Source organism: Peromyscus californicus, unplaced genomic scaffold, assembly GCF_007827085.1.
Source record: "Peromyscus californicus insignis strain IS unplaced genomic scaffold, ASM782708v3 Scaffold_23__1_contigs__length_62951481, whole genome shotgun sequence".
NCBI lineage: Eukaryota > Metazoa > Chordata > Mammalia > Rodentia > Cricetidae > Peromyscus > Peromyscus californicus.
The window spans coordinates 51,626,131-51,641,231 of NW_026294534.1; the positions used below are offsets into that span (position 1 = coordinate 51,626,131).

The following is a 15,101-nucleotide window of genomic DNA, read 5'->3' on the forward strand; positions in this document are numbered from 1 at the left end:
GAGATTCTTCTTCTATTCCTATTGTCCTTAGGTTTGATCTTTTTATGGTGCCCAAGATTTTCCTGGATCTTTTGTATGGGGATTTTTTAGATTTAACATTTTCTTTGACTGATGAATCTATTTCTTCTGTTATATCCTCAATGCCTGAGATTCTCTCTTCCATCTTTTGTATTCTGCTGATGATGCTTGGTGTCTGTAGTTCCTGTTTGCTTACCCATATTCTTCCATTTCCTGAATTCTCTCAATGTGTGTTTCCTTTTTGCTTCTATTTCAATTTTCAGGTCATGAACAGTTTTCCTTCACTAGTTTGCTCATTTTTGTCTTGGCTTTGTTGGCATTCTTTAAGGGATTTGTTTATTTGTTCCTCTAATTTTTTTTTTCTTCAGTTTCTTTAAGGGAGTTTTCCATTTCCTCTTTGAGGACCTCTGTCATCTTCATAAAGTTATTTTTAAGGAAGTTTTCTTGTGCTTCAGCTGTGTTGGAATGTTCAGGTCTCACTGTCGTAGGATAGCTGGGATCTGGTGGTGCCATATTGCTCTGGCTGATCTTGATTGCATTTTTATACTGGCATTTAGACATCTAGGTTTGGGATGATTAATTCTGATCTCTGATTTCTGAGTTTGCCTTTGTTGGATTTTTTTTTTTTTTTTTGCTCGTTGGTTTCTGTTTACTCTTCAGTTTTCTAGTCTTTGTGGCTTGGATTTCTGGTGGCTGGTGTGACTTCTGGTCTTTGTAGTTCTTCACAAATACTCATAGAGAGAATAATTGGATCTCTCCCCAACCTTTGTTACAGTGTGTTCAAGCTGGTTTAACAAATTACTTTAGACTGAAGTAGCTCATGAGCAACACAGATTTATTTCTCATAGTTATGAAGGCCATGGAGTTCTACTTCAGGGTACTGACGGTTTGATGTTTGGGGAAGGCCTACCTCCCAATTCATAGGTGGATATATCCTGTCATTTTCATGGTGGAAGCTGAAGGAGTTCTCTCTGACATCTCTTTTGAAGGGCACTGATCTCACTCATGTGGGCTCCCTCTGTTGTGTGACTCTTTTTGGGAGACGTGAATAAATGTCTGTGCTCCTCAGACGAGGCACTGGAGGCAAACAAAACAAAACAAACAAGAACAACAACAAAAAACCAATTCCATTGTCTAGGTTGGTGAAATAATAAGATTATTAGATTGCTTACAGGATCATGGATAAGGGGGTCACTTACAAACAGCATGAGTAATTGGAACAGCTACAACAGGCTCCCAGAATTTAACACAATTGATGCCATGATGGAAGTACTATTCAGGCCATGAAACCCAGCACATAGGCAGCACCTGCCAAAAGAAAAAGAAAGACAAGTCCATCAAAGGCCATAGTTCTGAGAAAAGTCTCTAAATGTACTAACCTTGGTTTTTGGCTTCTGTAGTTTGCTTCTGGCTACCTGTTCTTGACAACTGAAGTGTGTCAACCCAGGATGTGTTTTATGTGTGTGTGTGTGTGTGTGTGTGTGTGTGTGTGTGTGTGTGTGTGTGTATGTGTGTGTGTGTGACATCCTCTGTAAAACCCATGGCCAGCAGAGTAATAATGATTACTCTGTGTGGATAAGGAAGTGTGGTTCAACACAACTCAGTACCAGGGTTAGGTCCAACTTCTAGAGTCTTACACTAAGCAGTTTGTTTCAGGCATATTTAAATATAGTACAATTTAGAAAAAGTTTCCTGGTGTATACAATCCTGTGTGCATAATTAATCTTAAGGTATAATCACATTGAAACATTTTCAAAGTGCATGTCACCTCTTCCATGAAGATGGATGATGTAGATAGACTACATGTGTTGTCTTAAGAGCTCGAGGGGGGATCTGATGTGGTCTTGGTCATTCAGATTATATGCAGAGATCACCAGGCTTTAACCATCTTTGGTCCTGTCCACAAGGGTCTTGGGGGTGGGTATGTGTAGCCTGGCCCTATGGAAAGCACAGAAGTCACCTAGGCTATTAACTAGCTCTGGTCTTGACTGTAAAGTGTAGGGGAGCCCCTGGCCAGACAGAGAGCCCAGAGGTCACTAGGCTATTAACCACATCCATTCCCAGAACTCAAGGTGGAAAATAGACTATGCACTTTTTCCTTTCAAGAGACAACCTGTGTGTTTAACATACCCGGTTTCCCTAGGGATGATCGGTGAGCACAAGGACTTCTGTGCCCACCCACTTTTTGTGCTTAAAAGCCCACCCAGAGAAAGGCTCAGGATTGCACTGGGGTCCCAAACACTGGGTGTAGTCACTGGGTGGCTAATAAAGACTTCCTATTGTCTTGAACCTATGTCCGAGTGATCTTCTTCAGTAGACACCCCCAACACAGCTGCATCACCAAAAAGCCCATGGCAGCATGAGGAAGGACTCACCACATCTGCATCTCTGGAGCTCCCTTCGTGACTCATTGCTGTCTCTACTCAAGCTTCCTCTCCCGAGCAGTTGGTTATTGACTACATACTGGGGTAGTAGCTTTGTGAGTTTTTTAACTTCAGTGACCATTCTAAGTTGTGTTAGTTTCCCTGAGTCTTTTGTTCCCCCCTCACCCCTCCAAGGTGCTGATGTTTCAATTCAGAGGAAGCAATTACACAACACGAACATATGTACCAATCACCCATTAAAGACTGCCCACTCCTAACACCGTTATCTTCAGGCTAGTTTTTAAGCATATTAACTTAAGATAAAGATGACATTTAACCCAGAACAATATTGAAATAGCTTCCTTGACCCTTATAGCATTCAGATATTTCCTACATCTCTTCTCTAGAGAGTGAAAGGAACAGCAGTTTCTATAAGAAGAGCTAGATCTCTGGCCTAGTGAAAAGGAGAAGGGATTGGAATCGCAGAGAGAACAGGGAAGATTTTTTGCTAACAAAGGACCTTGGTTTATAGAACCAGCAATGGACACACGTGAGAAAGACTGCCAGCCCTGTGAACAACAGAGTATCAGGATTGCATGCCAGGGTCAATTCCTGGGAGATGAAAGGTAATGGAATATGATTTTCTTTCTTTTTGTTTCTGAGGATATTCTAAGAGTTAGGCAAAGTCAGAGGAGCAAAGTTCACTCGAGTTCAAGCTGTATATAGTCACGAGGGCATGGTCACAGGAGTTTAAACTCTATATAGTCAGGACAACTTGTGCTTGGAAATATCTTTGGATGACAAAAGTATGATGATGATGGGGAATACAAAGCAAACCTCACCCCTATTCACACCTGGGAGGGGCACAAAAGCACGTTCCAAGAACAACCCAAGCTGTGTGGAAGCGACATTACAGGGCTCTTGTCTTGATTACTTGGAGCCTTCTTACAAGTCATCAGAAATCCTCACACAGCTTCCTTCATGGACCCTGTTCTGACAACAAGCAGACAGACTTATGGAGAGGGTTATTTGCTATATAATGACAATCTGGCATCTGTCCACCAACTCCCTAATCACATGGTGACCACATGGTGATGGGTGTTATTTGTTTGTTTTTGTTTTTATTTATTTATTTATTTGGACAATTTTTCCTGTATTTACTGTCCCATTGTCTTCTGTAACAACTCCTGATGTTACCCTTAAAAGGGCCCTGTGAATCAGACCCCGGGCTGCTCTCTTTAGTCAGACCTAGGAGGCAGTTGCTGTCCAGCTCTCAGGTACACCCCAATAAAAGTCAGGCTTGCTTCAGATTTGCCTCAAATTGTGGTAGTAGTCTTATTCTTGCCTGGTGGGATTAACATGACCTATGTTTAGGTCCCCAGGACCAATATAAAAGCCAGATAAGGTGGGGTATGTCTCTTCAGCTCCCTTGTAAGGCTTATTGGTATTTATGTTAATTCCAAAGACGAGGAATAAGACTCCTACCACAATTTGAGGCAAACTTAAAGCAAGTTTGACTTTTACTGGGGTGCACCCAAGAAAGAGCTGGCCAGCAACTGCCTCCTAAGTTGGGTTAAAGAAAGAAGCCCCGAATCCATCTCCTGGGCCCCCTTTTAAGGAGTAATATCACAAGTAGTTTTACAGAAGCGAGACAATAGGGCAATAAGGAATTACAAAAAAATCTTTAAAAAAAAATCATGTGGCCACCGACCACGTGATAAGGGAGGGGTCAGGAAGGGTCAGAGAGGGTAAGGGTATTCTCAAAAACAAATCAAGATCACAGGTTGGGGAAGGTCAGGTTCCAGGAAACAGAGCAACTCAGCTGCCACAGTAAGCAGAAACTTTTTTTTTTTTTTAAATACAGCGTAAGGGTTCCCTCCTTCCAAATGGAATCAGGCCTGTCCCTCACTTACATAATGAATGAATTACTTAAAAACATCAGCATCGTTTTTATGGCTGAAGTTTTAACATTTAAAATTGAGTGAAAATAAAAGTCATGAATGTATTGAGTGAGATACTTTGATTTTATTTATTTATTTTTTTTTCAATTGAGGAGAAGAATAAATCTACCAAGACAAATGGATATTTGGAACAGGCTTTGGCACTTCCCTGCCTTAAATTAAAACTGTTCCCTTTCCTTTTCAGTTCGCCTTTGGCCCTCCTCATGGATGGACTTGGTGAGGCAATACCTAACTCTTGAGTACCGTGGCCACTATCAGACAACTGTAGACAGCTGTGTGGTCATTTCAGTGACTGCTTCCAAGGAAGTGGCCTGGGAAGTATGTGGCTGCCACTCCCTAGGAAACCAGAAAGGAAGGTTGGAACAAAGGAGAAAAATCAGCTGTTGGACCAAAAGAGGATTTAGATGCCGACAAAACGCCACCCATTAGGGACAGTTGCTGAACCTTACAGCCGGGAGTCTGCCCGCCCTGCTGCTGCTTTTGGCCAAGCAATTTGATAAAAACTATTTTGGGAAGGAATGTCCACAGAACTGAAGCATCTTCAGCCCCCACAGTTTCCTCTGAATGGCTGGTGAACAGGTGTTAAAAGAGCCTGTGGCAGAAACGTTCCAGACCCATGGTCGTTGGTCTAATTTTACACGTGCCTCGGTGGCATAGTTTAAATGTGTTGCTTCTTAATCAAGGAAGCATTTTATTTGTTTCTGAAGGAAAAAAAAAGCGGGGTGGACACATAAAGTGTCTGCACAATAGGGTTTCCATAGATACACATATGAGTATATTGTGACCACCGACATTTTTTTTCTTTCTGATTTTTAAGTTGAATATTGAAGTTGTGATTTCACTACTCAATACTATACAAATTTTGTATAGCATGGGGTCTCTCTGGAAGAAAAGATGTTGAAATATTTTAAATTTGAATGTCACATGGCACTATCTTGGCTTTCTAAACTCTTGTTACAGATGCAGAATTAAACAGAATTAATTTTTTTTTATTTTAACAGCAGTACATGTAAGATAAGCTCCTGAAATGAGAATTAGTGCAGAATCAGAAAAATGCAAATGCAAAAAAACTACAAGAAACTTGCTATTATAACACATTGTGTTAATTCCTGGTTTAACTGTCTCTCTGTCTCAGTTTATCTTATCCATACAGGGAGCCAAGGAAGCCTTGATTAAATGTGTAAAGAGCAGATGAAGTCATGAGGGAATGTGTTTTGTTCACATTGGTGCAGCCATAGCAAAGTCCACTGTCTCAGACCCATGAGAAGGGAGAAGCACCGACTTGGTCCGTCTCAGAGGGATGGCAAGGTCTTCCTCTGGTCTGAGTGCCATTGTTGACAGTGTGTACAAGTGGTAGTGTTGACAAACCATTGACTAGTAGGCACAAAATTCACAACTGCAGTTTCCTCCTGCTTGTTTTCAGCCCATGACTGCTCACCTACAGAGACTCGAGACCAACCCACTAAGACAAAGTGAGGATAAGCCCTGTAATGTACCTAATAAACATGCTGAGTTCTGGGTTGCTGCAGAGTTGGTCTAGCTGTATCAGACTGCACATAGCCCACCGGACTGCAGCTTTTCTGCACCTGTTTCTGTGTGTCTGTCCTTCCATTCACTTGCCATCTCTGGTCGGGTTTCCGGAACCAATCAGGGTGGGATGTGCTGCCTCTGAAGGGACACAAAGCACCTTTAGCAGATACTCAGAAACCTGCCATTATACACAGATGCTAGGGCAAAATTACTGTATCCACCCTTCTCTGTAAGCACACATATGATATTGCACCAATGACTTCATCCTTTAACAACATTAATTTGAAACACCCATAGAGGACACATAAGCATCTATAAATACACTTAGCAGGGGCCATTGTTTCACATATGTCTTAGTTGGGGTTTCTATTGCTGTGATGAAACAGTATAACCAAAACTTTAAGAGAAAAAGGGTTTATTTCACTTTTTCTTATAACAAGTTATCATCAAAGGAATCAGAGCAGGAACCTGGAGATGGGAACTGATGCGGAAGCCATGAAGGAGTTCTGCTTACTGACTTGCACCTCATGGCTTGCTCAGCCTGCTTTCTTATAAGACCCGGGACCACCAGCCCAGGGGTGGCACCACCCACAGGGGGCTGGGCTCTCCGCCATCCATCACTAATGAAGAACATAACCTTTAGGCTTGCCCAGAACCAGATCTTATGGAGGCATTTTCTCAGCTGAACTTCCCTCCTCTCAGACCGTGTCAAGTTGATCTAAATCTAACCAACACAACACGTAGGTGCAAGGTCCTGCCAAACTGGCTAAATTCCTCAGAGTTATTTACTGAAGTGATGGTGGTTTCATTTTTGGCATTCTCAAGATCTAACTGCTGTCTGTCTTGGGATCCACAATATGAAAGTCATGCACTGTCTAGTTGTTTGAGGTTTGGAGATAGTATGGTCTACATTTGCAAATCTTATTGTATTTTACTCATATTAGTAAATCAGCTCATTAAATGGGGGCCCTGTCTAACCAAATGTTATGAAAATCATCTAGCCTGAAACCAGTGAGCACTTCAGTTAGTACCTTCAGAGAGTCTGTCACCGCAATGCCATTCACAGCTTCCTCTGAGGACTCACTGAAATGTACCAGAACTTGGTCATGGATTTCTGATACAAAATATGACCTTTGACAGCCAAGTGCTACACCTTCTTGAGGAACATCGATTGCTAACACACTGGATACCCCTGGACACAGGTTTTATAGATTACAAATCTGAAACCTTCTGTAGACACTTGCCTGTGATATTTATGAACAATTAATTTTTGGGGGTCGGGGTTTGAGACAGCGTTTCTCTGTGTAGCTTTGGAGCCTGTCCTGGGACTTGCTATGTAGACCAAGCTGGCCTTGAACTCACAGAGATCTGCGTACCTTTGCCTCCCAAGTGCTGGGATCAAAGCCTGCGCCACCACCTCCCAGCTATGAACAATTAATTTGATGGAACACAAATCCAGTCATTTTCCTCAATGGTCAGGTACTGAAAATTGACTTATTCATACTATCAAACTGCAGGTAAGTGTCGAGAGAAGACATGAGGCACCAATGGTTGAGTGTGTTAAGTAGAGGAAGGTTGAAACGTTGGCTAAGGCAGCTCACCCTGATAAGACAAACACTCAAGAAGTCCAAGAGACTAAAGTTCAGGGCATGAAGTCAAGTGGAAGTGCATTGTGTGATCATCAGACCTCAGGAGAAAGTACAGGGTGGGGCACAGGCGCAGATAATGGAGGCAGAGAAACACAAACAGAAACCCCAAACGCCATAACATAAAACGCCATCATCAATCAGCTTCTGAGAGTGTTTCTACACTTTGGGGTATGCTATGGTTTAAATGTGTCACCCAGAGTTAAGGGGGAGGTATTGGCTGATTTACAAAGGCTCCACCTTCACATGGATTAGAAGCAACTAAAGGGCTATGAGGTGCCTGCTCCCCCATCCCCCACCGGCAGTTCTTAATCATGGGTCAAACAACCCTCTCACAGTGGCCACATATCTGGTATCCTGCATATCAGATATTTACATTATGATTCACAACTGTGCAAAATTACAGTTATGAAGTAGCAATGAAAATAATTTATTTTGTGTTTGGGGGTCACCACCACATGAGGAGCTATACTAAAGGGTCGCAGCACTGGGAAGGTTGAGAACCCCTGCTTAGATGCTACTAAAGAGGACGTTTTGCCAGATGCTGGCATTCTGAAACTGGACTTCAAAGTTTCCAAAACTATGATAAATACAATTTTTTTCTTGTAAATTACCCAGGGCATGGCATGTTATTGTTGGACCACAAAGCAGATCGAGACTAGTGTCTCTGTGAGTGCTAGGCGATGAATCAAAGTTTATTAAATTCTTACCTGACAAATCTGAAGCCACTGAACCATGAGACACCACAGCATTTGCCGACCCCAAACTGCCCACCAAGAAAGCCCGAAATGATAACAACAGCATATGGGTCTAATCAAAAGGTAAATAAAAAGAAAATAATTGTTCTACTAGCTGGAAGAATTTCAGTTCTAGAATGAGAAGCGTTTGTCAGGGATCATGTAATTGAAAATCCTATAAGCAAACTTTTGGTTTACATCAAGTTTTGAATCTCGGCACCATTTATTGCCTCTATGTCGCTTTAATCCTTATCTCATCTATAAAGCAACACGAAAGTACCCATCTTGTAAAATGGTGGTAGGAATATGACAATAAATACAAGGATAGTCCCATATCACTGAGCTCAGAGTACCCTCCTGGGTTGTAATAATCTGTTAGTTTTGCCACTGGCAAATATGTCATGGTTTTTCTAGTACATTAGCTTACAGTCTTGTATTATGATTTCATTTTTATTTTTTGTTTTGGCTCCAGTAATGAATTATCACACACTTAGTGGCTTAAACCAAGGCAAATTTATTCTTAGACAGTTCTGAAGGTCAGTTTTACTGGGCTCAAATCAAGGTGCCATCCGGAGTGGTGTAGCAGTAAGTTTCTCCGGTCCTACCTGGCCCCGTGGTCCTGCCTGGCCCCGGTGTCCTGCAGCCGCTTATAAAATAATCACTCAGAGGCTTAATATTATTTACAAATTGTATGACCTATGGCAGGCTTCTTGCTAGCTAATTTTTTCATCTTAAATTAGCCCATTTTTATTAATCTATGTTTTGCCACGTGGCCATGGCATTACTGGTCTGCTGGTATCTTGCTGCTCCTTGGGCAGTGGCTAGGCATCTCTCTCTACACTCCTTTCTTCTCTCTGTATCTCTGCTTGGATTTCCCACCTACCTCTAAGCTGCCTTGCCATAGGCCAAAACAGCTTTATTTATTACTCAATGGGAGCAACACATATTCACAGCATACAGAAAGGCATACCACAGCAGAGTGGCTTATAGAAGATCTAGAACGGAACACATTTTCTGTAACACTAACCTGTCAGACAAGATGTGCCCCCTGGTGAAATATTGACATGACTGCTATGGAGGCAAACAATCACTTTCTAATTTTAGGATTTCAGGTCTATTCTACACGAGGAATCCATACCTGGTAATGTAAACTTGGGCCAAAGCCCATGACTGGGGGAGTTACAGGCTCTAAGGGGGAGTCCATTCCTGTTGTTTTGTTATATGGATATGATGTCAAACTTCCTTCTAAATATTTGTATATTTATCTATCTCTCTCTATATATATTTTCTCACAGATTTGTGCTGCTCTTAGTTTTGATCAGAGTAGCTTTTATTTGCAGTGGGTGATAGCTAATGCAGAGATTAACCAGTGAGTAAGTGACAGCCGAGTGCTCAGCATGAAATGAGACATCTATATCTTCCCCTCCAAGGCTCAAGGAACATCATGGAAGAAGGTGTGGAAAGAATATAAGAGCTCACAGTGGGAAAGAGTGCTGTGACACACTGTATTCTGGACACGACGTGGCTGTTATGCCTGTGACCTGTGAACTCACAGCAGCAGAGTCTACCTGCACAAAGACAAGGACCATCAATGTTCCATCATGGATGAGAAAGAGGGGCTCATGAGGTCTCCTCTCTTCCTGAGGACCAGCAAGCAGTTAATGTTTCCTGGGGGAGTCACATTCTTCAGCGGTAGCCACAGATAATTTGCCCTTGCTCCAGTAAATATCCTCCATTCATGCTCACTCCGGAAATCCCAATTAAATGCTGGGGGTCGGGAACAACAACAACAACAACACGACTGAAAAACAGGATGGGGACTCGGGAAAAAGACAGGTTCAGTGGGAGTTGAAGGACCTAAGAGTATAATATGACCCAACTAAGCTACATATATAGTTAATGAATTTGTGAAATAACAAGTTGAAAAATAATAATAGTGAAAAGGAAGAATCGACTCTGGTTGTCCCAGCCACTCAGGCTTGTATCCTCTATGTTCTGAATGAAGGGATTTTGTTTTCTATAAACCAATTGAAAGAGTCAAATAAACAATGAGAAACAGAAAAATCAGATCTATCCATTATGCCACAATGCAAAGTTTGACAAAAAGGCCCAGTGAGTGACAGTGAGTGTCCAAGTCCACCTTCACGGTAAGGTGTGAGGGTAAGGTTTAAACAGAAGGCGAGAGAAATACTCAACCAAGCAGTATAGCCACAGTGTGGTTCTCTGACCTTTCCCTCCCCCTGCAGGCTGTGTCTTCTGCAAGGCCTTATCTTATGGGTTTAGACCTTTGGAAATCCCGGAGGCAACCCTAGTTTCTTGGGGTTTCTCATTTCAATAGTCGGATTTCCTTATCCTGCATGTAAACAAATGGTATTTCCTATCTTCTAAACAAAGGGATTTCTCCTTCACTGCTGGGACACTTGGACACATCCAAAGGGTTATTCCTTACATGGCATTTTACATATCTAGGGGTCCCCCATTTCGTGTTTTAGGAGGGTGCATTGTAAACTATCCTCAGCCTGTACCCTGTGTGGTGTGATTGCAGCCTTTTGACTTTAAAAGCCCTACCCTGGCCTGTTTTCTCTTCCAAGAGCTTTCCTGAGGTGCTAGCTCACTCTTGGGCCTCCCAATGCTCATAGTTGGCTCAAATTGTGGTGATTTGTCCCCTTCTCCAGTGGATTATTTCAATTGATTCCTTGACTTGTGGTCTTTCCTTCTTCTCCACAGACTGTTGTTAAATGACTCCATTTGTAATCAGATTACCAGCCTGGATTCCCTGTTTCACCATGGTGAAACTCTGGTTAGGATTACTTTTGGCCCACCTGGGATAATCCCCCTTTCTCATCATCCTTCCTGTAGCCTAGTCTGCACAGTGTCTGTTAGTTACCACAATCCCAGGGAATTAGGACACTGACCTCTACTGGAGGAAGCGGGGAAGGGCAACATTCAACTTTTCAATACTATTGAAGAGTGAGTAAGAACCGAGGTTTGTTTAGAAAAGGTCAGATATTAATTCCAAGTCCATTGCTTTTCTTTCTCGATATTACCATGAATGACCATCCCTGATTTCCAAATAAACAAATACCATAAACACATAAATGCTTGATGGACCTAAGCAATGCCCTTTTCTTGACCATTCCTACCTTTCTTTATTGAAAGGTTGACTTTCATCATTCACTGGGGAACCAGGAGTCGTCTATTTCAGGATTCCCTTTTGTGGGGTTTCAGTCTTATTGATAAAGGAGTCTTAAGGATCTACTGAGAAGGAAGCTCAAGGAACATTTTATTAGGATTTGAGAGAAAAACAAGAGGATAGGTGAGCTGTAAATACTGGGCACAGCTGAGAAGAGAGAGGACAAAGATTTGCCACTCTTCTGAGTGAGCGTGTGTGGACTGGAGAGACAACAAGGAACACAGAAAAGAGTGGAGAGGTCTGCCAGTCAATGCCAGACAGCCCCGAGTTTATTTCACAGCCAGCTTATATACAGTTCTGAGGGACAGCACAGAAATTCACCAACTATCTATCCTGCCTTGCATCAAGGAGCAGGCAGTTTCATTTCCTATCTCAAAGTACCTCCAGCTGGCATCAGCAGACAGTGTGCTCCTACCTGTGGGCTAATCAGGACTTTCTCACAGCCCTTCAAGGAGACTTTGCAGGCTTGTCAGGACTTTCTCTCGGCCTGGAGCAAACAAGCTGGAACTCTATTGACTCAGAATAGACATCAGATTCAAACTGGGAAACTGAGTCAGTTGTGGGCTCCCATAAGAGAAACTGTGAGAAAGTCCAGAGTTTGAAAGCCAGTATGCTTAGGGTTTTGGTTAGTATCCAAGTAGATAGAAAGGCCAAAAGAAAAAGTTAATGCCTATTGAATTAGAACTCAGAAAAACAGACACTCTTAGAAGCAAAGATCTGTGAACAGCTGCATGTGGACAGGGCTACTTCAAAGTACAGTATCTTATGAAGGGGATGATTATTCCTCCCATCTTCCTAGAATGTCCTTGGGTGAGTCAGCTTTATTGAGAAGAGGTCTTCTAGCCAGGTAGTAGACATACTAAGACATTAATTAAGGTATTAACTCTTAAGAAGGAGACAATAATACATAATTTTCCAATCTGTGGGATGTATCAGAACTTCATGTCTCCACCCAGGCTCAGAGGAAGAACTCAGGTCGTGTTTTCTCAACCAGAACATAGCCTTCTGTGAATGGACCTTATACTTCCACCTCTTCATGTGGTATTTTAATGTTGAGGAGGATCAGAGCTGATGCTTCCCTTTCTGTTACCAAGGAAACAGGAGGTGTATGGAAAGTTGACCATGAGGGAGGGCCCATCCTTAATGACTTTCAAAGTGGTGAATGTTTGTGGAGCTAGGGAACATGTTTATGATTTGGAAATTTATTGCTCACTGCATCCAGTGCTCTTTCCTTGTGGAATAGAGTTCTGTCAGTTCCTTACTGAGTAGAGAGCCCAGCTTCTAGTCCCATCTTGGTCAAGATCACCCAAATGCAAGACTTCCTCACTTTCTAGAATCAGCATATTTAAAGCCTTCCCAAAGTCACAGGGATACTAAGCAATCCAGCTATCCAACCTAAATTGCAGCCGGGCAGTGGTGGCTCATGCCTTTAATCCCAGCACTTGGGAGGCAGAGGCAGGTGGATCTCTGTGAATTCGAGGCCAGCCTGGTCTACAAAGCGAGTTCTAGGAAAGGCACAAAGCTACACAGAGAAACCCTATCTCGAAAAATCAAAAAAAAAAAAAAACCCCAAAAAAACAACAAAAAAAACACCCAACCTAAATTGCAGGAATCAACAGGTGAGAGAGAGAGAGAGAAGAGAGAGAGAGAGAGAGAGAGAGAGAGAGAGAGAGAGAGAGAGAGAGAGAGAGAGAGAGAGAGAGAGAGAGAGAGAAGAGAAGAGGAGAGGAGAGAGAGAAAAGGAAAGGAAAGGAAAAATCATTAAGGCAGAAATAAAAATAAGTAGGCTCCATTTTCAGCTTGTTTAGTGGTGTTTATTGGCCAAAGAAGATCCCAAATAGACTAGTCACCGGCTTCAGTAATCAACTCAGGCATTCTCAAATTCCTTCCTGCCCCCACCTGAGGGAGCAAAAGGCACCACATCTGGTGTTCTGCTTCTATGGCCCTCTACACTGTAGCCAGGCTTGGATGTCCTCAGATTTCTCTGTCACAATTCCCTCCCTATTTACCTCAATACTCTCAAAGCCTCCGTTTTCCTTGTCTTACAGTTCTGACTTTACAGAGCAATGCTAAAAGCTACATTTCCCAAATCGGCTTCTCTGATAGGCGATGAATGGAAATCGAAACTTAAGGCTGCTTCTGGGAGCAGAAGGGAAACCGAAACTGTTCTTCAGGCATAAAAGGCGGCCAGCACAGCTTAGAAGCTTGCACTTTGAGGAGGGAGCAGATCCCAGGTCTCCCAGGAGCGCTCGCCCTCTCCCAGGAGCGATTCTGCACTCTCTCAGCACTCTTGCTTCCAGCAGAGCAGTCCTGCCGCCGCTCTCTGCAGGCAGCAGGTCCGTTCCCGGTGTGGGCTTTGCAGGGGATGCTTCTGGTCTGGCCAGGGGCTTGCAGGGCGTGTCAAGGTCAGAGGTGTCCGGAAGGAAGGAGGGGCTGCTACGGAGCTGAGGGAGCTGAGGGGACAGGACTAGGAGGGGCCTTCTTTAAAGGGGCAGTGGATCACAGACTTACTTGCCTATGCCAGAGGCCACAGCCCAGCGGATACAGAAGGAAGGGACTTCAGTGGTGAGCAGGAGGGAAGAAGAAGACATCGCGCCCAGGCTCTTGAGTGTTCTTCATCTTAATGGGGGACTTAAAAATAGGGATAAATGAGTAGGGACCTCTGATGTGTGCACAGCCAATGAAAGTCTGGCATTGGCATCAGAAGTCCTTCTCCTGGGTGCAGAATCAGGAGCCCTACTCCACACTTGCGGAGTGTGAATGTGGTGCAGAATCTCCTGGGTGCAGAATCAGGGGCCCTACTCCACACTTGTGGAGAAGCTGAATGTGACCAACAACTCAGATGAGTTCTAGGCGCTCTTAAATTTCAGTGGCTAAGACAATTTACGTTTTTACTGCAACAATACCCCACCCCCTAGCATGCTTCCTTTTTGAGACAATTTCCCTGTATAGCCTGGTACTTCCTCTGGAGTCCAGGCTAGCCCTGAACTTGGAATAACCCTCCTGCCTCAGTCTCCCTGTTTTAGTCATCTAAGATCTAATGTATTCATGTGTAAGGAGCAGGTATTGGTTTTGTTTCCGCATAACTAATTAGCACACTCTCAGTGACTTTAAACAAAACGAAAGTATTATTTTACAGATCCTGTGCAGGCACAGATGAACTCTTTTGCAGAGCCCAGGTGTCGCACCTGCCTGAACTGAAGGTGTCTGCTGGGGCTGAGCTCTTGTCTGGGGTGCTCATTCTGGTTGTTTGAGGTCAGCAAGAGGACTGGAGTTCTCTGTTTTCTTGCAAGTTGTTGGATATGGGTTACTCAGTGTCTAAACTTTGCATTGTCATCCCTCACAGGTGGCGGTGCCTTCCAAGCATCTAGGAAACTTTCTGTCTCATCTAGCATGATGGTAGCCCAATCACTAGGAAGACTGTCCTGTTAAATAAGGGTGGTGGGACAGACGGAAGGAAGTTATACAAGGCCAGAGTAGCAAAGTGGCAGAGGCATGGTGACCATCTTAAAACTTAAGGGGGACGAATCACCTCTTCTCCAGGTCTTTTATAGGAACTCAGTCCTTCTATCAGCAGCTCCAACATTCTGTTCCAGTATTTATGATTTCCTTGACTTCCCTGCAGCCCCTCCCCTTTCTTCCCCCCTCCCTCA

General features: G+C 43.3%; 1 protein-coding gene across 2 annotated transcripts in view; it reads left to right on the forward strand.

Annotated features, from left to right (window-relative positions):
- Positions 1 to 13,276: 13,276 nt before the first annotated feature.
- The window catches only part of LOC128119147 (probable ATP-dependent RNA helicase DDX60), a 108,074-nt gene continuing 106,249 nt past the window's right edge, over positions 13,277 to 15,101 (forward strand). For both annotated transcript variants that reach the window (XM_052752348.1, XM_052752349.1), the window contains exon 1: positions 13,277 to 13,784. The gene's annotated coding sequence lies outside the window, so the exon portion shown is untranslated. The remainder of the gene's footprint in view (positions 13,785 to 15,101) is intronic.